This window comes from Schistocerca serialis, chromosome 3, assembly GCF_023864345.2.
Source record: "Schistocerca serialis cubense isolate TAMUIC-IGC-003099 chromosome 3, iqSchSeri2.2, whole genome shotgun sequence".
Classification (NCBI taxonomy): Eukaryota; Metazoa; Arthropoda; class Insecta; order Orthoptera; family Acrididae; genus Schistocerca; species Schistocerca serialis.
Window position 1 is genome coordinate 413,997,837 of NC_064640.1, and position 23,615 is coordinate 414,021,451.

Here is a 23,615-nt window from a genome sequence, read left to right on the forward strand (position 1 = left end):
TAAAGCAGACTTTTAAAAAGATGTTGCTGTCATTAATTATGGTCATAAATCTTTTTAATAATGATTATCAAAAATGTCAGTAATTGACTCATAGTTTTTCTTTAAAAGAGTCTTTAATATTCAAATTTAAGGCATTATACTACTCTACTTTTAAGTTAAGTATGTTTTAAGACAGTACACAAAATTTCAGCCCTATATCTTTAATAGTTTTTAACCATTTTGTACCAGAACATAAAAAAATAAACATCTGGGAAATGAAAGTTAAAGCTTGTGTCTCTACCTACCCTGCATAACATTAATGCATCCCAGGTCCATATTCATCTCGAGTCTGGTGTTGTTCTCCCTCCCTTTTCTTTTTCAGACTACTTCTTCTTATTCTTGCTTCTCTGGTGGCTTCCCAGTGCTAATTTCTCTGCTTTGAAGAGTCTTCAGCGATCAGTGGCAATACATATTTAGTCCACCCTAAACCTCGGAACATTTCGATCACTGAAACATGGCAGGGCATCCAGTACACCTGTTTTCGAAGTATTTAGTTCTACCAGAACAGTTTTTGGTGTTTGTTCCCATATGCAGTTGTTAAAACTCTCATTTGGGGTTTGAGTTCTACCATGTTTATACTTCTCTAATAATCTCGTGTCACTAAGACATTAGAGACTAAAAGGTCATAAACACAAAAAAATTAGAACAGGACTCTGTTTTTAAGAGAGCTATTTGTGTGACGTGGGAGTGTGGCCATGTGTTCAGACGCTTTTAAATTCCTCTAATTCAGGGGTTTCTTCGGTACAATTTCCTCGAAGGAAACTTTTTCTTGTTCAGAAAAGTACAGAAAATTTTTAAGACAAAAAATTTTAAAAATAGATTTTTTAATATTTTATTCGCTTTGTAATCCCATTTACGTCGTTTTCTGCCGAGTGGGGCTTCAGCAAGCACGGAGAATTGCTGCTGAATGGACCGTCTGAGTACGTCGACAAAACTGAAGTACACAGAATTCTAGAAGTCACACTGGTGATTGAGTACTTTAGTTGTTTCTTGCACGTGATGTCCACAGAAGTCAATTTCTTTCAGAATGTCCAATAAACGTCCTTTAGGGGCCGTGTACAAAATTTAAAGATGTCTCTCTGACGGCCATACTGAGTGTTTAGTTTCAGTTGGATGATCTCTAAATGCTGTCTTAAAATGTATTGAATTCTTCTTTGAAACGGATATCAAAGTTCTGGCTGTCTAACCTACATAATGTTTAGGACAGTCGTTCCATTTAATGCAATACACGCGTGGTGCACAAAATTTAGAACTTCATTTAATTGTACCATGTTTTGGTTTAAACCGAAGAGTTTCACTTTTGCGAAAACAGTTGCTTACTCAAGTTTTTAGAAATTGTTGCGCTGTTATATCTCGACGCCCTTCCTCTTATTTTATAGGCACATAGCTTTTTGGGTTTGATGTCCCTCTTTCAAGATAATATCCTTTCATCTCTGAGTTATGTAACGCATAAGTTTTTCCAGTATTCGACACTTCTTGAGGCACCAGTCGGGGTCATTCCAGATCCACCCCATGACGGAAGTGTATGCGGAATATGGTGCGGAAACCACTGCCAATTTCTCACCCTGTTGAATATAGAAAGTTATTATTCCTCCTCAGCTCCCAAATGGTTGACGCTGTTTTGCAAGTTCTAGTACCTTATATGCTGGAGAAGTCCATATTTCTATGTATGAAGGTTGTTTCCTCTAAAACGAAAACTGGCGCGCTTTCTGGCACGACACATTCCATGCTCACTGCAACATATAGGTTCTTCACAGAGTAAATCTAGTCTCATCTGTAAACAGAACCTTCGCCTAAAATGCCGTATGCCCTTTGGCACCCAGGTTCATCTTAACTAACATATGGCCTCTGTCTGGGTACGCTAGAATTTTATACCGTCCCTTCTGGCAGTCGTATACGACACACCACTTTGCCGCATGCGTAGCTATTTCAGAAGATGCAGTATTGTAGTATTTTAACAAAGTTCGCCACATACCCCTGTTCCCTGGGCCTAATCTTGCTTTCACCATTTATAATGCGAGTTTGACCTCGCTGATGTTCAGCGCTTCATTATTGCTCGGCGTCGTCTTATTCTTCACCGATGTCAGAAAGAGATTTTCTCCTTTGTTTTTCACTCCATTACAGCGATTTCACGCAAACGTGTCGAATGAAGTAAGTTTATTAAGTACCTTTACAATGCAAAAGATTGCAGAATTAATTTCATTCATACCCGTGTGCACTTCATAGAAAAATTGCGTGGTCTTACGGAAGGTGGAAGGTTATAAATGCGCACTCCTGCTTCTGTGCTCCCCCCCCCCCCCCTTCCACCCTTCACCCTATTCCCACACCAAAACCTTTGTTAACGTATGAAACTAATTACGTTGTTATAACCTTTTTCTGTTGCAGTCATAATTTAATTCTTTGTGAGTTGCATTGCTGAGACAACATTTGTAAATAAGATACCGCCTAGATCGGTACTGACCAGTGTACAGAACTAGAAGTCATTAATCGGTTCAAGGTTTCGATGCTGGTCAGACACACGTACCTATCGCTTAAGTTAGTCTATACTATCTGTAGTTGAGAAGAATGCTCTCGACAAGAATGCGGCAGCGAGTAGGGTGAAATTCTTTAGACAGAACAATAGTCTAAAAACATTTTCATGACTGAATTTACGCCAGCATTGTAACTGTCACTGACTTGGAGTTAGAGCGGCGTAAATGCATTGCTCTGCAAAGCTTAACAACGAGATACATAAAGTAACATAAAACATTAACAACTCGGTGGAAATGAATGAAAGTGCGGAAACATGTGTAAGTAGGCTGTTTATGTTTTCTTATTGGCAACGTTACGTAGCGCTCTGTATGAAAATCACTGGCTGTGCTGTGTGCAGTCTGTGGCTAGTTTGCATTGTTGTCTGCCATTGTAGTGTTGGGCAGCTGGATGTGAACAGCGCGTAGCGTTGTGCAGTTGGAGGTGAGCCGCCAGCAGTGGTGGTTGTGGGGGGAGAGATGGCGGAGTTTTGAAATTTGTAAGACTGGATGTCATGAACTGCTATATATATTATGACTTTTGATGATATTAAGATCCAGTAAATAAATAATTTAATGATCTACTTCCAAAAAAAAAAAAAAAAAACGAGGGAGCACAAAAAGACATTTCCCTTCACAGGAAGTGCATAGATAATTTTTGTCAATGACTTGGTACATTTTTGGTACAGGGCCATTCTTTTGTAGGGATTATTGAAAGTCAGATTGCGTTGCGCTAAAAATAGTGTGTGTCAGTTTAAGCACAGTCTTGTATAATTGTTCAAAGGGGACGTTTCACATGTTCCTAGAGATCTCCCAGTCGCGCACAGAAAGGTGCACGTCACATGGTGTGCGGTGAGCGTGACTATAGCGGCAAATGGGGCTGTCCCCGCAACACGAAGCAGTTACAAATGGTTCAAATGGCTCTGAGCACTATGGGACTTAACATCTATGGTCATCAGTCCCCTAGAACTTAGAACTACTTAAACCTAACTAACCTAAGGACATCACACAACACCCAGTCATCACGAGGCAGAGAAAATCCCTGACCCCGCCGGGAATCGAACCCGGGAACCCGGGCGTGGGAAGCGAGAACGCTACCGCACGACCACGAGCTGCGGACACGAAGCAGTTACAGGAACGGGCTCAAATGGATCTGAGCACTATGGGCCTTAACATCTGAGGTCATCAGTCCCCTAGACTTAGAACTACTTAAACCTGACTAACCTAAGGACATCACACACATCCATGCCCGAGGCAGCATTCGAACCTGCGACCGTAGCAACAGCGCGGTTCCGGACTGAAGCGCCTAGAACCGCTCGGCCACAGTGGCCGGCACAGGAACGGGAAAAGACTCTGTGTGTGTGTGTGTGTGTGTGTGTGTGTGTGTGTGTGTGTGTGGGAACCAGCGAACAGTTACGGTGCACTGTGTTGGTGTTCTTCATTACAGCGTGGCCCAGAGACACCATCGGGATGATTTTACACAGGGAAGAATCATCGAGAAACTGGAAGAAGAACAAAGTGCGACAAGTGTAGCTCAGGAGTTTGGTGTTGCTCGCAGCATTGTGTCTCGTGCATAGGGAGCCTTGCAACCCCACAGGCACTGCTGCTCGAATGAGAGAAAGTGGTTGACCACAGTCAACTACAGCGGAAAATGACTGTAACATCGTGCAGTAGGCAAGAGGGGACCAACGTCAAATACCGAGTGGAACTGCAACAACATTTAACAGGGCTGCAAGGCAGGCAGTTCAAATGGTTCAAATGGCTCTGAGCACTATGGGACTCAACTGCTGTGGTCATAAGTCCCCTAGAACTTAGAACTACTTAAACCTAACTAACCTAAGGACAGCACACAACACCCAGCCATCACGAGGCAGAGAAAATCCCTGACCCCGCCGGGAATCGAACCCGGGAACCCGGGCGTGGGAAGCGAGAACGCTACCGCACGACCACGAGATGCGGGCAAGGCAGGCAGTCTTATGTTCCCTGCGGCAAGGTGACTGCATAGGGATGGTTTCTTTGTCCGATGACCAGTCCGTTGTGTTCTGTTGAGACATTCACATCAGCGACAGCGTTTGCGATGGTGCTAATAGCATAGGGACTTGACCACCGAAGAGTGGGGTCGCGTGTCCTTCTCGAATGAGAGAAGAATCTATCTGAGTAGTGATTCTGGACGTACCCTCATATGGCGATAGGTGGGAACACGACACCCAGGAACATGACCCTTTTGGTGGGTTCAAAAATCAAATGGCTCTGAGCACTATGGGACTTAACTTCTGAGGTCATCAGTCCCATAGAACTTAGAACTACTTAAACCTAACTAACCTAAGGACATCACACACATCCATGCCCGAAGCAGGATTCGAACCTGCAACCGTAGCGGTCGCGCGGTTCCAGACTGTAGCGCCTAGAACCGCTCGGCCACTCCGGCCGGCCCTTTTGGTGGGCCAGGTGTTACAGTGTGAGGAGGCAAAACGTTCCATGGACATACTGACCTTCAAATCTTTGTACACGGGACAGTTATCAGTCAGCGTTAGTAGGTAGACAGTGCCGTTCTGGTACCAAACTACATCATCTATGACGTCACCAATGACGTCATCAATGGGTAATCGGATTTCCTCACCCTTCCCTCCCTCTACACTCTCTCTGAATTAAGCACTAGCCAAGGTTTTCCCCCACCGCTATACGTCAGTGAGGAAGTAGGGCTAATGTCCTAAATTGGCGAGAAATTCAAAAATCTAAGATGGTGCATTGTTATGCTATTGTTAGATCACTTGTGCTAAAAACAGAATTCAAAATGGCTGACCTGGAATCCAGGCACAGTCCCAATGATATCAGAATTTTCCCCCAGCTATTACTCATTATGACATGCATGGCTGTTTATAGCAGTCCGGATGTTCCCTTTTGATGTCATCACTTAAACAACTACGCAAGTTTGGTGGGAAATTGGACATATGTGATAGAGCATCATGTTACTTCAATTCAAAAATCATAAGCTCACTTTTCCCCTAAAGTCCGCAGCTCGTGGTCTTACGGTAGCGTTCTCGCTTCCCGCGCATGGGGTCGCGGGTTCGATTCCTGGCGTGCTGAGGGAATTTTTCCAAGCCTCGAGATGACTGGGTGTTGTTGTGTCGTCTTCATCATCATCATCATTCATTCCCATTACGGTCGGAGGAAGGCAATGGCAAACCACTTCCGCTAGGACCTTGCGTAGTCGGCGGTGCGGGTCTCCCGCATCGTCCCCTACGCTCCTCGGAGTATGGGACTTCACTCACTCGCTTTCACCTAAAAGTTTTAATGACTGCTCTTCTGACACCATAGTTTAAACAAGTTGTGCATTATACAAGCAGACAGTTGACTGGCATATTTGCGGGCTGCTGTTAGATAGATAAGTGGAAACTCCACATAGAGACCACTGTCATCTAACAGGAAAGTTCTGTGTTGCAGGTGACAGTCCTTGCAACTTGAAGTACTGGTTACCATGACAAATACCTGACTTCTTCGATAATGTGAGCGGGTATGATCCTCACTTGCTTGGTGAGAACGGGGATGATTTTGGCTTGAAAGATTATAAGGTCAGTACCATTCCTGACACCACTGAAAAGTACATTGCATTTTCCAAGCGAATCACGGCAAAAATAACTCTCCGCTTCTTAGTTTCATTATGATTCATGCACGTGTTTCTTCAGAAACTTGTTGAGATGATGCATCAGGAGGATATTCACATCGCCAGAACTACATGTCCCGACAATGTCTTTCCATAAAAATAACTGGATTCGATGGAGAGACTCAGTGAAACCAAGCTGCCCAACATAACCACTTTCTCCAGTAAACTAACAGGCACTGCCATAACGAATGCAGAATATGAGCATGTGGTGAATGTCTGACAGGAGTTCAGCGTCTCTGATTTAGAAGAATATGCTAAATTTTACAGAAACACAGATGTACACCTGTTCATACGTATTTTCCACATATTGTGCCTGAGCACATACTCTCTGGACCCTGCCTTCCTATAAGCCACACCAGTGCATTCATGGGATGCAATGTTAAAAAGAACACATGTCAGCATCAAACTGTTCACCAATTTTAATATGCTGCTCTTCTTTCAACACGGGATTAGTGGGGGACTTAGTTAGTGCATGCATAGTTATGCCAAGGTGAATGACCCGTGAACGGGTGAAGAGGAGTACAAACCATGTGATGACTTCACTTACATCCTTTAAACGGATGGAAACAACCTCCGTGGGCAAGCTGTGCCACGAACTCTGCCGTTTGTAGTGTTTCAATGGATACCCAAAGGGATAATCACTGGACTGAAGGAAAAGATTCGTGTTGTTGCTGCTGATACTGGCGAGAGATTTGTTCTGGAGGTACAAGTGGCTTATTCTGCCCATGTGTGTGACACTCACACTGACTTGCACTGTAACCGGAATGTGTAGTCCCATGTAAGGTTCCATCCTGAAGCTATTGACAATGCTGGGAAATATGCAGTGACACATTCTACTTTACAGAAATATCCAGCAATATCTTCACGTTACGATGAAAGAAGAGGCAAATGATTGGCAGGATCGAGAGTTTGTGGGGCTCAGATAGAAAATGTACACATACTGCATAGATCCGCCTGGAGGCGGCCTATGGGTGTGAATTGTGTGGCCTCAAGAGCTCTCACTATTGAGGACTACATGAAGCGACTGCTCGAGGGAATTGGGTCGCTCCGCCTAAGGTGCACTAGACAGTCTTTCAGTTGCAAGACCATCATGTAGATAACGCAGTGTAGCTGAAAGTTCGGCTGTCGCATCATGATGACAAATGGTTCATCTGTGGAGGCAGGATCGGGAACCTCCCATATTCACACTATTTACTAAGTGATTGAGTGTGTATTTATTTATATGTCAATAGTGGCTGTGTGTGCAGAATAGTGGGATGAACTGCTTTCATAACTTTTGTGTGTGTGTGTGTGTGTGTGTGTGTGTGTGTGTGTGTGTGTGTGTGTGTGTGTGTGTATGTCTATAAGCATGCATGCCTGATTGTATACAAATATGTACCATGACTGCACACTATGTGTGCTTGTAAATATTGTATATATTTCTGTGTATGTGATTTTCCTGCACTGGCTACTGCTAGCCCCCATTTCCCACATACTGTATATGTAGAAAAATGATTAAAATGTATATATTGTGTATAGAATGAAATAAACAACTATAAATTCAATGGAAAATGAAATATTGAAGTTCTTCCATAAAAAATTTATTGTACATTACATTTCTAAATAAATTTGTCAAAGAGAAATGATATTAACTAAAAAATCAAACAATACTGTTTACAAATTGTATTACAAAAATTGTTATTAATAAACCATTAGTTAATTTATCACGCCATTGTTATTATTTACAAACCTTTTCACTGTAGAATTATTAGCTGTTGTGGCACCATCTTACAACTGTCTCATGAATCAGCACAGATAATGTTACATGACCAGTTGTGAAATGTGTGATATTTATAGCACAACATGTTTCAGGACTACGTTATCCCATTATCAAATGGTATAAAACAAGGAAACCATCAATAAATTTCAATACTACACGTACTAACAACCATATAAAAATATTTAAATTATCAAGTAGTATAAAATATTATCTTTAGGTGCCATCAAAAGTAAAGCTTTCTGGTAGGTGTTTACTTTTGACACTGTATAATGGCATAGAAACTTTAAGGTATGCTATACTACATGGCGATATAAATATTATTGTATGGTCGTTAGTACATGTAATATTGCGATTTATTGACTGGTTTCCTTGTTTTATAACATTTGATAATGAAATAACGTAGTCCCAAAACATGTTCTGCTAAAAAAATCACAGATTAAACAACTGGTGGCGTAACATTCTCAGTACTGATACACAATTATTGTTGATAATAATTTGTTTTTATAACAAATATGATCGTCTCCCTTCGGTACTCAACCCAAGATCGGCACGGTGCACGCAACTGAAACAATTACAAAGTATAATAAGGGGAAGTGAGAGCTCGAATATAATTGGCCCCGAGATGGGTGAGGAGTTTGCGGCAGTTTTAATGTGCTCCCATTGGTCTAGGCGTTTCCCTCTAATTTTAAGTTACGCAAGACAACGAGACTGGTATCAAGATACGTTATAACCTGGACCAATTGCCTAAGGGGTGTGGGTAGGCCGCCGGCCGGAGTGGCAGAGCGGTTCTAGGCGCTTCAGTCTGGAAACGCGCGACCGCTACGGTCGCAAGTTCGAATTCTGCCTCGGGCATGGATGTGTGTGATGTCCTTAGGGTAGTTAGGTTTAGGTAGTTCTAAATTCTAGGAGACTGATGACCTCAGATGTTAAGTCTCATAGTGCTCAGATCCATTTGAACCATTTTTTTGTGGGTAGGCCAGGGGTTCTGTGGATGCCTTTAATAAATTGCAGTGATTCTGCATGACATATGGGTATGTGAATAATCTTGAATATAACTAGCCCAAGTGTGTAACCTGACATTGGGGGTTCTTATCAGTGACCTTTAGATAAGACCGTTATCTTGGCCAGAAAGAACCCTGCATAACTACTGGCCCTCTGAATTAAGTCACCTGTCCTTCAAATCATACACTTTGAAATCGCGTCCTTTTAAATTTAGAACTGTTACTATATAACGACTACAGTCTTTAAATTGCTTGTCGACGACGACATCAAACATTGAACAGTTTTGAAGTCGGACCCCAGTTATAGCGTCTATAATTCCAGCAACTTTATTCCTTCCTTTAAGTGTGAAGTGACCTTTAGAGGCATATAATACTAGGACAGTTCTTTTACTGAGAAGCATACAAAGTCTGCTGTTCGAAACAGTAGCTAACCAATTCATCGCTACCCTCTAGTTAGAGAAAAACTGTCTCTGTCTTGTCGTGCAAAATAACGGCACATCGAATGAATTATTTATTTATTAATCCTAGTGAATTAGGGACATAAGGCCCTCTCTTTTACGTACATCCAGGAATTTTATTCGTTTTACTTTACATTCAATACATGTATAATAGGTCTTACATCTAGTATGGAATTCAACGATTAGAAACAGCTATGACATAGTGTAAACTGTAATTGCTACTGGGCTGTTTTGGAAATCAGCCTTATGCAAATGCAATTAGTTTATTTTTATATTTCCCCAGACACGTTTCGACACCAATGTGTCATCTTCTGTGGGTCAAATTTTTATTTCTGTAAAGTACAATATCATATTTGTAATAATTTAACTGCTGTAGGCCTAAGAAATACGATATTTCCAATTTGCTTCGTTTTGTCTGGGCACTCACCTTAAAATTACATCGCTAACTGAACTGTGTTGTATTATTATACATCGAGTTTAGTGCTCGTTTTCGACTCTTTTTTTTTTTTTTTTTTTTTTACAACATGTCATCTGCAAACTAGCCATGAAGAAAATTATTGCGTATTTGTGGAGAGCTATTTCGATGGTAGAGGTTATGTACGTTTCTGTACTTACATTTTCCGTCCTGTTTCGTGTCCCTGGTTGGTGTCTCAATCAGCTGCTATTTAGTGCATTGCTTTCACTCAGTTTTCCAAAAATTTCCATTCACTACTTCACCTCACATGCACTTACACATAATGTGGCGAAATGTGATCTGAGTAGACACTTCTGACAGTACACTGAGTGAGAGGTGTCATGTTATTGTCGTTGCTCACTTGTTCATCGTTGGTCTTGTGTTTGTCATGCGCTGATTTTGAATGTGCGTGTTTCTGTGTGTGTGTGTGTGTGTGTGTGTGTGTGTGTGTGAGAGAGAGAGAGAGAGAGAGAGAGAGAGAGAGAGAGAGAGGGAGATGGAAAGAGGCGGGGAGAGAACCAAGAAAACAGAGGTTTTTTCCTGTTATGTTTTTTGTAGAGAGTCACCTTTTTATAGTTCATTGAGTGTTCCAAACAGTGCTTTGTTGCACAGTGTTGTATTTTCATTCAGGACTCTCTTTCCTCGTATTATTGCTTTTTGTATGTTGCAGTTCTACTCTATTGTAAGTTTTTGATAGAGACTGTTGCTTTCTCTGAGGATCTTAAGATCAGTCTCCACGTTTTTTGGGTGGTGATTTTCTTGTATTAGATGGTCCAAAAAAGTGGAGTGTGTACTATCACTTCTTAGGGCTCTGAGGTGTTCGGAGTACCTCGTTTTGAAATTTCTACATGTTTGGCCTATGTAGACCGACTGGCATGAACTGCAGGTTAACTGATATATTCCAGCTTTGGAGAATTTGTCTGCAGAGGTGTTCTTAGATCTTATCTTCTGTACTTTATTATTTGTGCGGAATAATATTTGTATCCCTTGTTTCTTCAGTATGTTTCCCATCCTGTGTACGTTTTTGTTACTGTATGTTAGTGTGTGCCATGCTGTACTCTTTGGAGGGTGTGCCTCCTATCCTGTGTTTATCTGGAGCTTGTGTTCTTGGTTCTCTGTTGTGGCTGGTGATTTGTTGATGGTTTGTTCTCTTTTAATTTGTATTTTAATTTTGTTGTTCAGTTTGTTTATCATTTGTGTGTTGTACCCATTCTCTCTGGCTCTGGTGTATTGTATTTAGTTCCTATGTGTAGTTGAGTTTGTCCAGTGGAGTTCTGTTGAGACTGTGTAGCATGTGTCTGAAACTTGAGAATTTGTGTGCTTGGGGATGGTTGGAGTTGATGTGAGTGGTTGTACTTGTGGCTGTAGGTTTCCTGAAAATTCAAAAATTATGTTTGTTGTTGATTCTGTGTATGGTAATGTCTAAGAAATTAAGCTTCATTTCCTCATCTGTCTCAATGGTGAATTTTATTTTTGGGTGAACTGTATTTATGTCACTGTGAAATTGTTTTATTTGGGTATCTTTTCATCAATCAAGCAAATGATGTCATCTACGTATCAGTACCAGTGTTGTAACGTTGTTGCTTTAATTTGTTATGAAAGCGGTGCTGATAGACAATAAAAGCGGTTTAAAAGCTGTGAGCTGTCTGGGGAAGTTAACCTTGCATTACTGAGCAACTGTTTCACCAGGTATCCAGTCTAGCTTACCAAATTCCCAACCAGACTAACATTAATTATAATCTTTTAATAGTCATACGACAACCGGTGATATGTATATAAAAACAGAATTTAAATAAAAAGAAATAAATCAGTTTATATTTGGAAATTTATTTTAACATTGATCATTGAAATTTCAGCATATTAAACTCGATTCATAACTAAGCTGGTGCCTTATTTAGGATTGTGAAAATGTGAGATTGTAATCTTACGGAACACATCAAATATGGAGCCAAGATTGGGAGACTGCATACAACACTGCATGCATAAAATAACACACGAAGAACGTTGAAACATATGTAAGAGGAAATTAACCACAACCAACCGATTCAATTTTCACCCAAAGAAGTTACGTTCGTAGCACAATCCTGTCCGTCATGAAATTACCACACACTGGTATACTAAATTCATACTAACTCTCTGTGAAATCTTCCCGAAAAGAATAGCTGAAGGCTACTTTGATGCGTACACCACTTGCTTGACGTGGTCAACTTGGTTTACACAAAGAGTGTAACTCCACAATAATTTTGATAATTAAAATAAATTACATCGAAACGCAATTTACTAAAGAAAAACCTCGAACTGGTTACTAACGTCTTACTATTAACCTGATGGGTCAAACAATTGTATAAGCACGTGGTACTGGTCTCACAAAGTACACCCCACGTGGGTTGAACATAAAGAAAAGTTGCTATATTGAAAAATATTGTCAAGACGAGACTTTATAATCTCACGCACATTCGCATTTAAGATTGATGATCTTAGTTAGAGTTACTGATCAATACGTGGTTCCACTTTACTCACAAAGTAGTGACAAAGCAACTACCGGAATATATTCTGAACTTCACACTCTAATTACACTGCGCTGCAATTTAAGATAACATTAGATATTTTAGAGCTAAACCTGAAATAAAGGTGACTAAAATTTTCAGTTAGGCTGAACTTAAGAAATCCATTGTCCTACGGACTTAGCAGACACGCGCTTAGCCGGAGATCTTACCACTTCAGACGCTCGCAGCGGACCGACTGCCCTGGCCTCCTACCAAGGGTGCTTCCGTATACAAATGGCTCTGAGCACTATGGGACTTAACATCTGTGGTCATCAGTCCCCTAGAACTTAGAACTACTTAAACCTAACTAACCTAAGGACATCACACACATCCATGCCCGAGGCAGGATTCGAACCTGCGACCGTAGCAGCCTCGCGGTTCCGGACTGAGCGCCGAGAACCACTAGACCACCGCGGCCGGCTCCGTATACAAAACGGAAGTGACCAGAGAGGCAGCTCCCTATACCAACATGACAAGGGACGGACAGGACCATACTAAGGATAGAAACCTCTTTGCTTTTAGAAAGCGTAGCTACCTGTTCTGACGTTGGTCCTACTGTTCTCTAGCAGACAGGCTTGTCTGCTACCCTCAAGCATGCAACTAGAAATACATTTGCTCATTCATCCTCTCACACAGAAGGGAAGGGGGATGACAGTATCTTATCATATACAGTATATAAAAGAAAGCGGATGTAGGTTCCGTGTGAGACTGTGTGACATGAATTACATATAAACTGTATTTTAAAGTGTAGTAGTGTGTTTATGTGTAAAAGTAACACGTTCCACTGCTCAGTCTCCTCCCAGATAGTCAGAAACGCCACAGTAAATTTAGAAGAGGAATTTATGCCGTAAATGGCAACATATTTTAGAAATTAACATGAAAGGAATCCAACAGAGACCTTTCAGTGTACAATCTTGTATTGTTTTGGATGTATGATTTCATTGAATATTTTGTTTTCAATGTGGTTTAGAAATATGTTTGCAAGTAGACCACTGATGGGTGAGCCCATTGGTAGGCCACCTATTTGCAGATAGAACTCTTTCTTAAAAGTGAAGTAGTTCTCTTCTGTTATAATCTTTAGAGTTTAGACAACGATGAACAAGTGAGCAACGACAATAACATGGTTCAAATGGTTCAAATGGCTCTGAGCACTATGGGACTCAACTGCTGAGGTCATTAGTCCCCTAGAACTTGGAACTAGTTAAACCTAACTAACCTAAGGACATCACAAACATCCATGCCCGAGGCAGGATTCGAACCTGCGACCGTAGCGGTCTTGCGGTTCCAGACTGCAGCGCCTTTAACCGCACGGCCACTTCGGCCAGCGACAATAACATGACACCTCTCAGTTAGTGTACTGTCAGAAGTGTCTACTCAGATCACATTTCGCCACATTATGTGTAAGTGCATGTGAGGTGAAGTAGTGAGAGGAAATTTATGGAAAACTGAGTGAAAGCAACGCACTAAATAACAGTTGATTGAGACACCAACCAGGGACACGAAACAGGACGGAAAATGTAAGTACAGAAACGTACATAACCTCTACCCTCGAAACAGCTCTCCACAAATACGCAATAATTTTCTTCATGGCTAGTTTGCAGATGACATGCTGTCAAAGAAAAAAAAAAACACGAAAACGAGCACTAAAATCTATGTATAATAATACAGTTCTGTTAGCGATGTAATTTTAAGGCGAGTGTCCAAACAAAACGAAGCAAATTGGAAATGTTGTATTTCTCAGGCCTGCAATAGTTAAATTATTACAAATGTGATATTATACCTTACAGAAATAAAAATTTGGCCCACAGAAGATGACAGATTGGCGTCGAAAGATGCCTGGGGAAATGTAAAAATAAACTATTTGCGTTTGCATAAGGCTGATTTCCAAAACAACCCAGTTTTTTAATCGCAAACACGGAAGAACGAAAAGAGGAGCTTCGTATCTTAGTAAAATGATTAAGTAGTTGCTACAGCAGAAAAGTACACAATTTATATTTATCGGTGGAAAGTAGAATAATCGAAAGTACATATGGTAGGTAACGTAACTTGTCTGGTCGAAACAAACGTAAAAGACCCTACGAGGAATTGAGGTAGTCAGACAGGACGATACTGCAAACGTAACGTTCCCAAGTATTCATTAGTATTACGGTATTTTATATTCCTCCGGGAGTCGTGTTGTTATTGCCAGCATTGATCCCTCCATTTTACGCTCACGTGAATGTCAGTTTCCAGTGGCTTTCTGACACCGTATGTGAAATCTTTCACTACGTTAAATCATTAAAACAATATACTCGTATGTTGGTGCAAGCTACCATTTCGTAATGATCATTAACTCTTCAGAACATGGAATGCTTCCAAAAATTTTACAGTCAGATTACGATCATCAGCATCCATATTTTATCCTTTCACCGCCTTTGACATATTTTCGGAATATTTCCCGCCAATATTCGTAAGAATTTGAAGCCCAGGTTGCTTGCCTGCTCTCTTGATCTCGATGAGTGGTTGGTGACGTTACAAGAAAACAATACGCAAATGACTGTTCTGAACAGAAAATCGATGCCTCTGAAAAATTCCCAGCGAATGATTCCAGTTTGCGCTTCATTCACTGAGGTTTCTGAACTGTGGCAGTCACGCTTTCGCCTCCTGATTCGCAAGAGAAGAAAGAAGAAAGGTGGTAGTTTACTGCGTCGTCAACATGCAGGTCATTAGAGACGGAAGAGTGGCTCGACACGGACGGGAGGAAGAAATGGCGTGGCCTTGCTGATAAAACTTTCGCGGCCTCGAAGTTATTTGTGGAAATCGCAAAAAACGTAAATGACTATGATCGAACAGAGGATTAAACACAACTCCTCCCGAATACGAAGCCAGTGAGCCGCCTCGATTGGTATATCAATTAGCAATTCCTGGTCATTAAAAATGGTCGTCATCTCTTTTGTATGTCAGCTGAATATGTGGGCCTGACTTGATTTGTCACGTACGCGGACTTTTTGACGTTAGATCTACCGTCACTGTTTACGCCAACAATATCAAATATATTTGTATATCCGAATCACAATTCGATACAACATCTGGGGCAGAATTATTTAGGAGCCCGATATCTCTTGATAAGGTATATATCGTGTTCAGTGAAACACATCAGAAGAAATGTGCCAAATGATGAATTGTATTGTTTGAAGAGTTACATACAATAACGACCGAGTCTGATGAACAGTTTTTATGCTACCTTGAATTATTTTACTGTATAAAAATTAGTTATATGACAAGTTTTTTCGACCAGACATTTTAGAGTAATGCCTAGCAGGTTTTTCTGACTCTTCTTTTCATTTCACGTTTTTAGTGCTTTTGCACATCATCACCATTTCTGTGCTCATTTCTTTGCCGTGTCCGTAAAGTGAACTCACAGTCACACTTCATCACAAACGTGTCATGCTCGACCTGATGCGCATTTCGTGTTTACACTTCTTAGTCATTGCTACTAACAATACGAACATAAATTTGTGCGATTTGCAGCCATATTTCGTACACAATTTTATGGGAACGAGATTTTTCATATAAAAAATAAAACGAGTAACCCGGTACTGTTCTTCCTCTGACATACAGCATTTACATATGTATTTATCATCGCTGATGTAACACAATAACTTGCATGAAAGAAAAAGACCACACACGCACAATGAAATCAACAGAAAAGAACAACAATTTGTATTTCGAAACGAACTAATGTGACGTCAACTTGTTATGTTTGTTGAAAGCGGTAAACACGACCTATATCAATCGAGATGCGACCTATTGCCAGAATAGTGGTCTTGTATGCTAGAATAGTGGTCTCGTATTAAAGAGGAAAACGTGTCAGTAACTATATTGAAACTTCCTACCAGATTAAAACTGTGTGCCGCACTGGGACCCGAACCTGGGAACTTTGCCTTTCGCGGCCAAGTGCTCTACCAACTATGATATCTAAGCACGACTCCTGACCCGCCCTCACTGCACTTTCCCGCGAAAGGCAAAGGTTACACCGTTTTAATCTACAGTACCAGGAAGTTTCAGATCAACACACTCCACTGCAAAGTGAAAATTTAATCCATTGACTATATTGTCGGACAGATAACCATCCTCCATACGATCACGCCATGCCACACGAATATTGGTGCCATATTTCCTGCTTCTCGCCTTTAACTATTACATTTTCTGAGCACACGTGCAGAACTGGCTCGATTTTTATTGTCGCTGGTTTTTCTCCTATTTCTTGTCAACTAACATACACTGAATGGAAAAAGTCCCAACACCAAGAAATAATTAACGTAGAGTAATGAAATTTCGGGATCACATTTGTCTAGGTGACATATTTAAGTTATTAGTACTGCAAGATCACAGGTTAAATTAATCGCGAAATACGCCATTGGAAATGTGAAATGCTGGCACATTAATAACCGGTTTCACTGACACAATGAAGACTGGAATCATGCAAACGTGCATGTATTGTGTTGTACAGGTGCTGGATGGCAGTTTTTGGGATGGAGTTCCATGCCTGTTGCACTTGGTCGGTCAATACAGGGACGGTTAACGCTGTTTATCGATGACACTGGAGTTGTCGTCCGATGATGTCCCATATGTGATTGATTTGAGATTGATCAGGTGATCGAGCAGGCCAAGTCAATATTTCGACACTCTGTAGAGCATGTTGAGTTATAATAGCGGTGTGTGGACGAGCGAAATCCTGTTGGAAAACACCCCCTGGAATTCTGTTCATGAATGGCAGCACAACAGATGGAATCACCAGATTGAAGTGGAAATTTGCAGTCGGGATGCGTGGGATAACCACGTGAGTGTTTCTGCTGTCATACGAAATCGCACCACAGACCATAGCTCCAGGTGTGTGGACGAGCGTTATCCTGTTGGAAAACACCCCCTGGGATGCTGTCCATGAATGGCAGCACAACAGATGGAATCACCAGACTGAAGTGCAAATTTGCAGTCGGGATGCGTTAGATAGCCACGTGAGTGTTCCTGCTGTCATACGAAATCGCACCACAGACCATAGCTCCAGGTGTATGCCCAGTGTGTCTAGCACGCAGACAGGTTGCTTACAGACGCTCACCTGTCCACCTTATAACCGACATACGGCCATTACTGGTACGACGTGAAACTGATTTTCATCAGAAAACACCACATACCCCACTTCTGCTCTCTTCTGAGCTCTCGCTTGACGTCACTGAAGTCGGCGGTGGTTTGGGGTCAGTGGAATGCACAGTACAGGGGTCCGTCTCGGAGTTGACCTTGAAATAACCGGCCGAAGTGGCCGTGCGGTTCTAGGCGCTGCAGCCTGGAACCGCGAGACCGCTACGGTCGCAGGTTCGAATCCTGCCTAGGGCATGGATGTGTGTGATGTCCTTAGGTTAGTTAGGTTTAATTAGTTCTAAGTTCTAGGGGACTAATGACCTCCGGAGTTGAGTCCCATAGTGCTCAGAGCCATTTGAACCATTTTTTTTGACCTTGGATTAACTGACTTCTAACAGTTCGTTGTGGCACTGTGGTGCCAACTACTGCTCGAATTGCTGCAGCAGACGCAGTTCGATGCTCTACAGCCATACACCGAACACGAAAGTCTTCCCTCTAGGTAGTGCCACGTGGCCGTTCGGAGTCCAGTCGTCTTGCGACAGTACCATCCCGTGAGCACCGCTGCGAGCAGGTTTGTACTTAGGCTTCATTCCTGCCAAGTGTTTGTGCAGTGTCTCGGAAGGAACATCGAGCCTCTGGTAGACCTATGAAACGACCTCGTTAAAGCTCAGTGAGGTTTTGATAATAGCGTCTCAGTCGTCTTAAAGGCATTCTTGACTAATATCAACTCACTACGTCCAGTCTCAAAGGCTACGACCGTTACAGTGCATATTTAAAGAGAACATTATTTGCATTCTCATAGTGGCGCTACTAGCGCACCTCTTATGCGACTGGGACGAAATCTGAATGGACGTTATCTTGCAGGTGTAGAAACACTCCTGTCAACTTTCGTTAGTCTAGCACAACTTTTTCTTGATGCTGGGATTTTTTTTCCGTCAGTGTAAATGGTTCTCCATTACGGAATGGGACTACAAAAGAAACTGATATGGACGAGCGATGTACAGGGTGTTTCAAAATTTCTATTACAGGCTTCTAGTTGCTGTAGAGGCGTCTCTGTAGGCAACGTTTTGATAAAGAGCCCATATCCTGAAATTTGTGTGTATAATAACTCGTTCTCAAATTTCCCTCTTCGCTGTACGAATACAGCAGACACAATGAGCTCTGACCTATGTGCTCTAGAGGAGCTGCTTCACGTATTGTCCGTTGCAGAAGACATATTTGCGACGCATGTTTTCATACGCACGGTCCACAAACCCCGGTGCGAGCCTTTGGAACACCACAGTCAACCCTCCCAGTTGAGAACCTACCGCTGTCTCGCAGTCGTTGTTGCAGTCTGACGAAAATGATACGTGATGGAAGTGAAGCGTTCTCGGAGAAACGTTCCCGATACATGCGTTGTGGAGCTCTATCATTACATACCTTACCGTGAAGCGGGAAATACGAAAGTGACCAGGTCTTCAATCTTATGCTATAACCAAACGGTACATTTTCGGACTTGGGTTCCTTATCAAACCCCAATCTAATAAATACCCTCCACAAACCCTAAAAGCGTGTAAGAGGAGTTGTATTTGATTAATCAATTTCACTGTCATGAAAGAACGAGAGGCAACTGGGATTAAATCACTGAAGATGCAATGACGTGAAGTGATACCAGTACAGTGACGCTGACTAATCCGTAACCTCAGCAAAATGAATGTATCTTGACTTCTTCTTTTCGTATTATCCATGTCCAGACCGCGCTTTCTTCCTCGCTTCAGTCCATATTTTGCACAGATTTTAGTTTTGGCTTATCTTGGAAACCAAGGCGCTCTTGGAATTTCTTCTTGGGCAGAATGCGTTTACACTTATCCTCCATTGTTATGATCACTACATGCCTCCTTGGTTTTCGTGGTCTACATCTACATATATACTCCGCTAGCCACCAAGCGGTGTGTAGCGGAGGACAAAATTCGCGCGACATATTTCCCCCCCTCTGTTCCACTCGCGGATCGCGCGAGGGAAAAACGACTGCCTGAACGCCTCAGTACGAGCTCGTATTTCCCATATCTTTGAATGATGATCATTACGCGATTTGAAAGTTGGTGGTAATAATATATGCTCTACATCCTCGGTGAAGATTGGATTTCGGAATTTAGTGAGCAGCCCCTTCTGTTTAGCGCGTCGTCTATCTGCAGGTGTGTCCCATTTCAAACATTCTATGAGATTTGTAGCGCTCTCGCGATGGCTAAATGTACCAGTCACGAATCTTGCCGCTCTTCTTTGGACCTTCTCAATCTCTTGAATCAGACCCAACTGCTAAGGGTCCCATACTGACGAACAATACTCTAAGACTGGACGAACTAACGTATTGTAAACTATTTCCTCTGTTGAAGGACTGCATCGCTTCAGGATTCTACCAATAAACCGCAGCCGGCCGGAGTGGCCGTGCGGTTCTAGGCGCTACAGTCTGGAGCCGAGCGATCGCTACGGTCGCAGGTTCGAATCCTGCCTCGGTCATGGATGTGTGTGATGTCCTTAGGTTAGTTAGGTTTAATTAGTTCTAAGTTTTAGGCGACTGATGACCTCAGAAGTTAAGTCGCATGGTGCTCAGAGCCATTTGAACCAATAAACCGCAATCTAGAGTTCGCCTTACCCGTTACTTGTGTAATCTGATCATTCCATTTGATATCATTTCGAATAGCCACACCCAGATACTTTAAGGATGTTACCGCTCCCAAAGACTGGGCATTTATTTTGTACTCGTACATTAATGGGGATTTTCGCCTTGTTATACGCAGTACGTTACACTTACTAATATAGAGATAACTGCCAGTCATTACACCACGCATTTATTTTCTGCAAATCCTCTTTGATTTGTTCACAACTTTCGTGTGATACTACTATCCTGTAGACTACAGCATCATCGGCAAACAGTCTAAGGCCGCTGTCAATACCATCAACCAGATCGTTTATGTAAATCGTAAAAATCAGAGGACCTATTGCGCTGCGCTGGGGCACACCTGAAGTTATTCTTGTTTCTGTTGAAGTTACCCCGTTCAGGACGACATACTGCTCCCTGTATGTTAGAAAACTTTCTATCCAACCGCATATGTCATTGGATAGACCGTAAGCGCGCACTTTTTGTAGCAAGCGACAGTGCGAAACTGAGTCGAACGCTTTTCGAAAGTCGAGAAACATAGCATCAACCTGGGAGCCTGTATCTAGAGGCTGTTGTATATCATGCACAAAGAGGGCCAGCTGTGTCTCGCATGACCGCTGTTTCCTAAAACCGTGCTGGTTTCTGCAGATGAGCTTCTCAGAGTCTGGAAATGTCATTATGTCTGAACACAAAATATGTTCCATGATTCTACAACAAATCTATGTCAGTGAAATTGTTCGGTAATTACGTGCATCCGATTTTCTACCCTCTTTATAGATTGCTATGACCTGGGCCTTCTACCAGTCTCGTGGAACTTTCCGCCGTTCCAATGATCTCTGATAGATGATGGATAAGAATGGTGCTATATTAGCATAGGAAGTATCGGAAGATCTGACTGGTCAATCTTGTCGGACTCGTACAGACGAATTGGTCATAGAAAACAGTCTTCTGTGTCTGCGATCTTTTCTACATTCGTATAAAGTTCATGCTTGTGAAGTTGAATTCAGAACATTCTTTGACTGGTCTTAGGATTTATGTGAAATATTTAGTAAAATTCGGAATGATGGACGATCAAGACGCTCCTGCAGTGATAATTGTTCTACAGTACTTTGCGGCAAGCAGAAACAAAGAATTTGGATAACTGGTCGGTATAAGGAGCGTCAAAGATTCACTCACGAAAGCTTGTTGAGGATATTGAGCTTGAATGAAACAGAAGGTAACCGTAACTTCTTATGCTTTGATGGCCCAACATTTTTTACAAGACTGGAAACGGTTGTCCACATGATTAAAAAAGAAATGAGAGACGCAGTTCCTTCAAGTCTGCGCTTACGTGTAACGCTGCAAGACCTTGCTACTCGTATTTTTATCGATGGCCTAAAATTTACAAGTGCAGTTTCATCTCAAAGTATTTGAAATTTTAGACATAGTTATGGAAACGCGTTATGCAATAATATCTGTGCTAAAGGATACCTTGTAATATCGTGTCGGACCTCCTTTTGCCTGGCGTAGAGGCAGCAGCTCGACGTGGTGCGGACTCAACAAGTCGATGGAAGTCCTCTGCAGAAAATCGGAGGCATGCTGCCTCAATAGCTGTCAATAATAGCGGAAGTGTTGCCGGTGTAGGATTTTGTGCACGAACTGATCTCTCTATTACGTACCAGAAACGTTCGATCGGATTCGTGTTGGGCGATCTGCGTGGCCAAATCATTCACTCGAATGGTCCAGAATGTTCTTTAAACCAATCACGAATAGTTGCGGCCCGGTGACATGGTGCATTGTCATCTGGAACCTCAAGTCTACGAATAGCTGCAATTGCTCTCCAAGTAGCCGAACATGGCCGTTTCCAGTCAATGATCGGTTCAGTTGAACCAGAGGACCCAGTCTGTACCATTTAAACACAGTCCCCAGTATTATGGAGCCACCACCAGCTTGCACAGTGCCTTGTTGACAACTTGGGTCCTTGGCTACGTGGGGTCTGCGCCGCACACGAAAGCTACCATCAGCAGCTGAAATCGGGACTCACCTGACCAGGCCTCGGCTTTCCAGTCGTCTGGGGTACAACCGCTACGGTCACAAGCCCAGGAGAGGCGCTGCAGGCGATGGCATGCTACAGCAAAGGCACTCGCGTCGTTCGTCTCATGGCATAGCCCATTAACGTCAAATTTCGCCTCACTGTCCTAACGGATACTTTCGTCGTACGTCCCACATTGATTTCTACTGTTATTTCACGCAGTGTTGCTTGTCTATTAGTACTGGCAACTCTTTGTAAGCGCCCCTGCTCTCGGTCGTTAAGTGAAGGTCGTCAGCCACTGCGTTGTCCGTCGTGAGAGGTAATGTCTGAAATTTGGTATTATCGGCACACTCTTGAAACGTGGAGCTCGGAATACTGAATTCCCTAAAGATTTCTGAAATGGAATGACGCATACATCTAGCTCTAACCACCACTCCGCGTTGGCCGGCCGGAGTGGCGGAGCGGTTCCAGGCGCTTCATTTTGGAACCGCGCGACCGCTACGGTCGCAGGTTCAAATCCTGTCTCGGGCATGGATGTGTGTGATGTCCTTAGGTTAGTTAGGTTTAAGTAGTTCTAAGTTCTAGGGGACTGATGACCTCAGAAGTTGAGTCCCATAGTGCTCAGAGCCATTTGAACCATTCCGCGTTGAACGCCTGTTAACACCCGTCGTACTGCTATAATCACGTCGGAAAAGTGCATATCATTATCCCACGACTTTTGTCACCTCATATGTATATACTTTCATGCATAAGTTTGCATTAGTTAATTTTTGTAAAAAGATTTTCCTTCGCGGCTGTAGGATACTGCTCACTGTATTTTGTGAGTAAGAACTCATAGGATTCATTCTTAATGTTTCTGTTTTTGTACTCGTCTGCCCTAACATCCCACAATGCCGGCAATGTTACTAATGTTTCGATGCGCTCAAATAAGAAGGCTCTTTCGTCCTGTTTTGAACTCATTTTCAACTTGACACAACAACAACAACAAGAATGCACAGCAAACACAAAGATGCACTGAAACTGCAACACGCTAGAGACTGGCAAAAACAATATTTCCAGGCAGCGCAATGTATTTCAAAAGTTTTGGATGTGCTCAGTATTACCGTTCAATATCATAGCACATCGGAGAATACTGGTTAATAATGTTGATTGCTTACAGGTCGCTTTAGCGCAACCGGTCAATGCAGTAGACAAGAAGCCTGTACATGCTGAATTCGAGTCCCGTCATTTTTATCTCATCTCCCACCAAATACTTGTATCGCTACAACGAAACATTTTCTTCAGAAAGGGACAATAATATTAATAATAATAATAATAATAATAATGTTGATTGTCATCCTCGTGCAACATTCATCGCGTGGTGTAATCGAGGTATAATTAGGAATCGTGATAAAATGAACATTTATTAATCGACAATTGT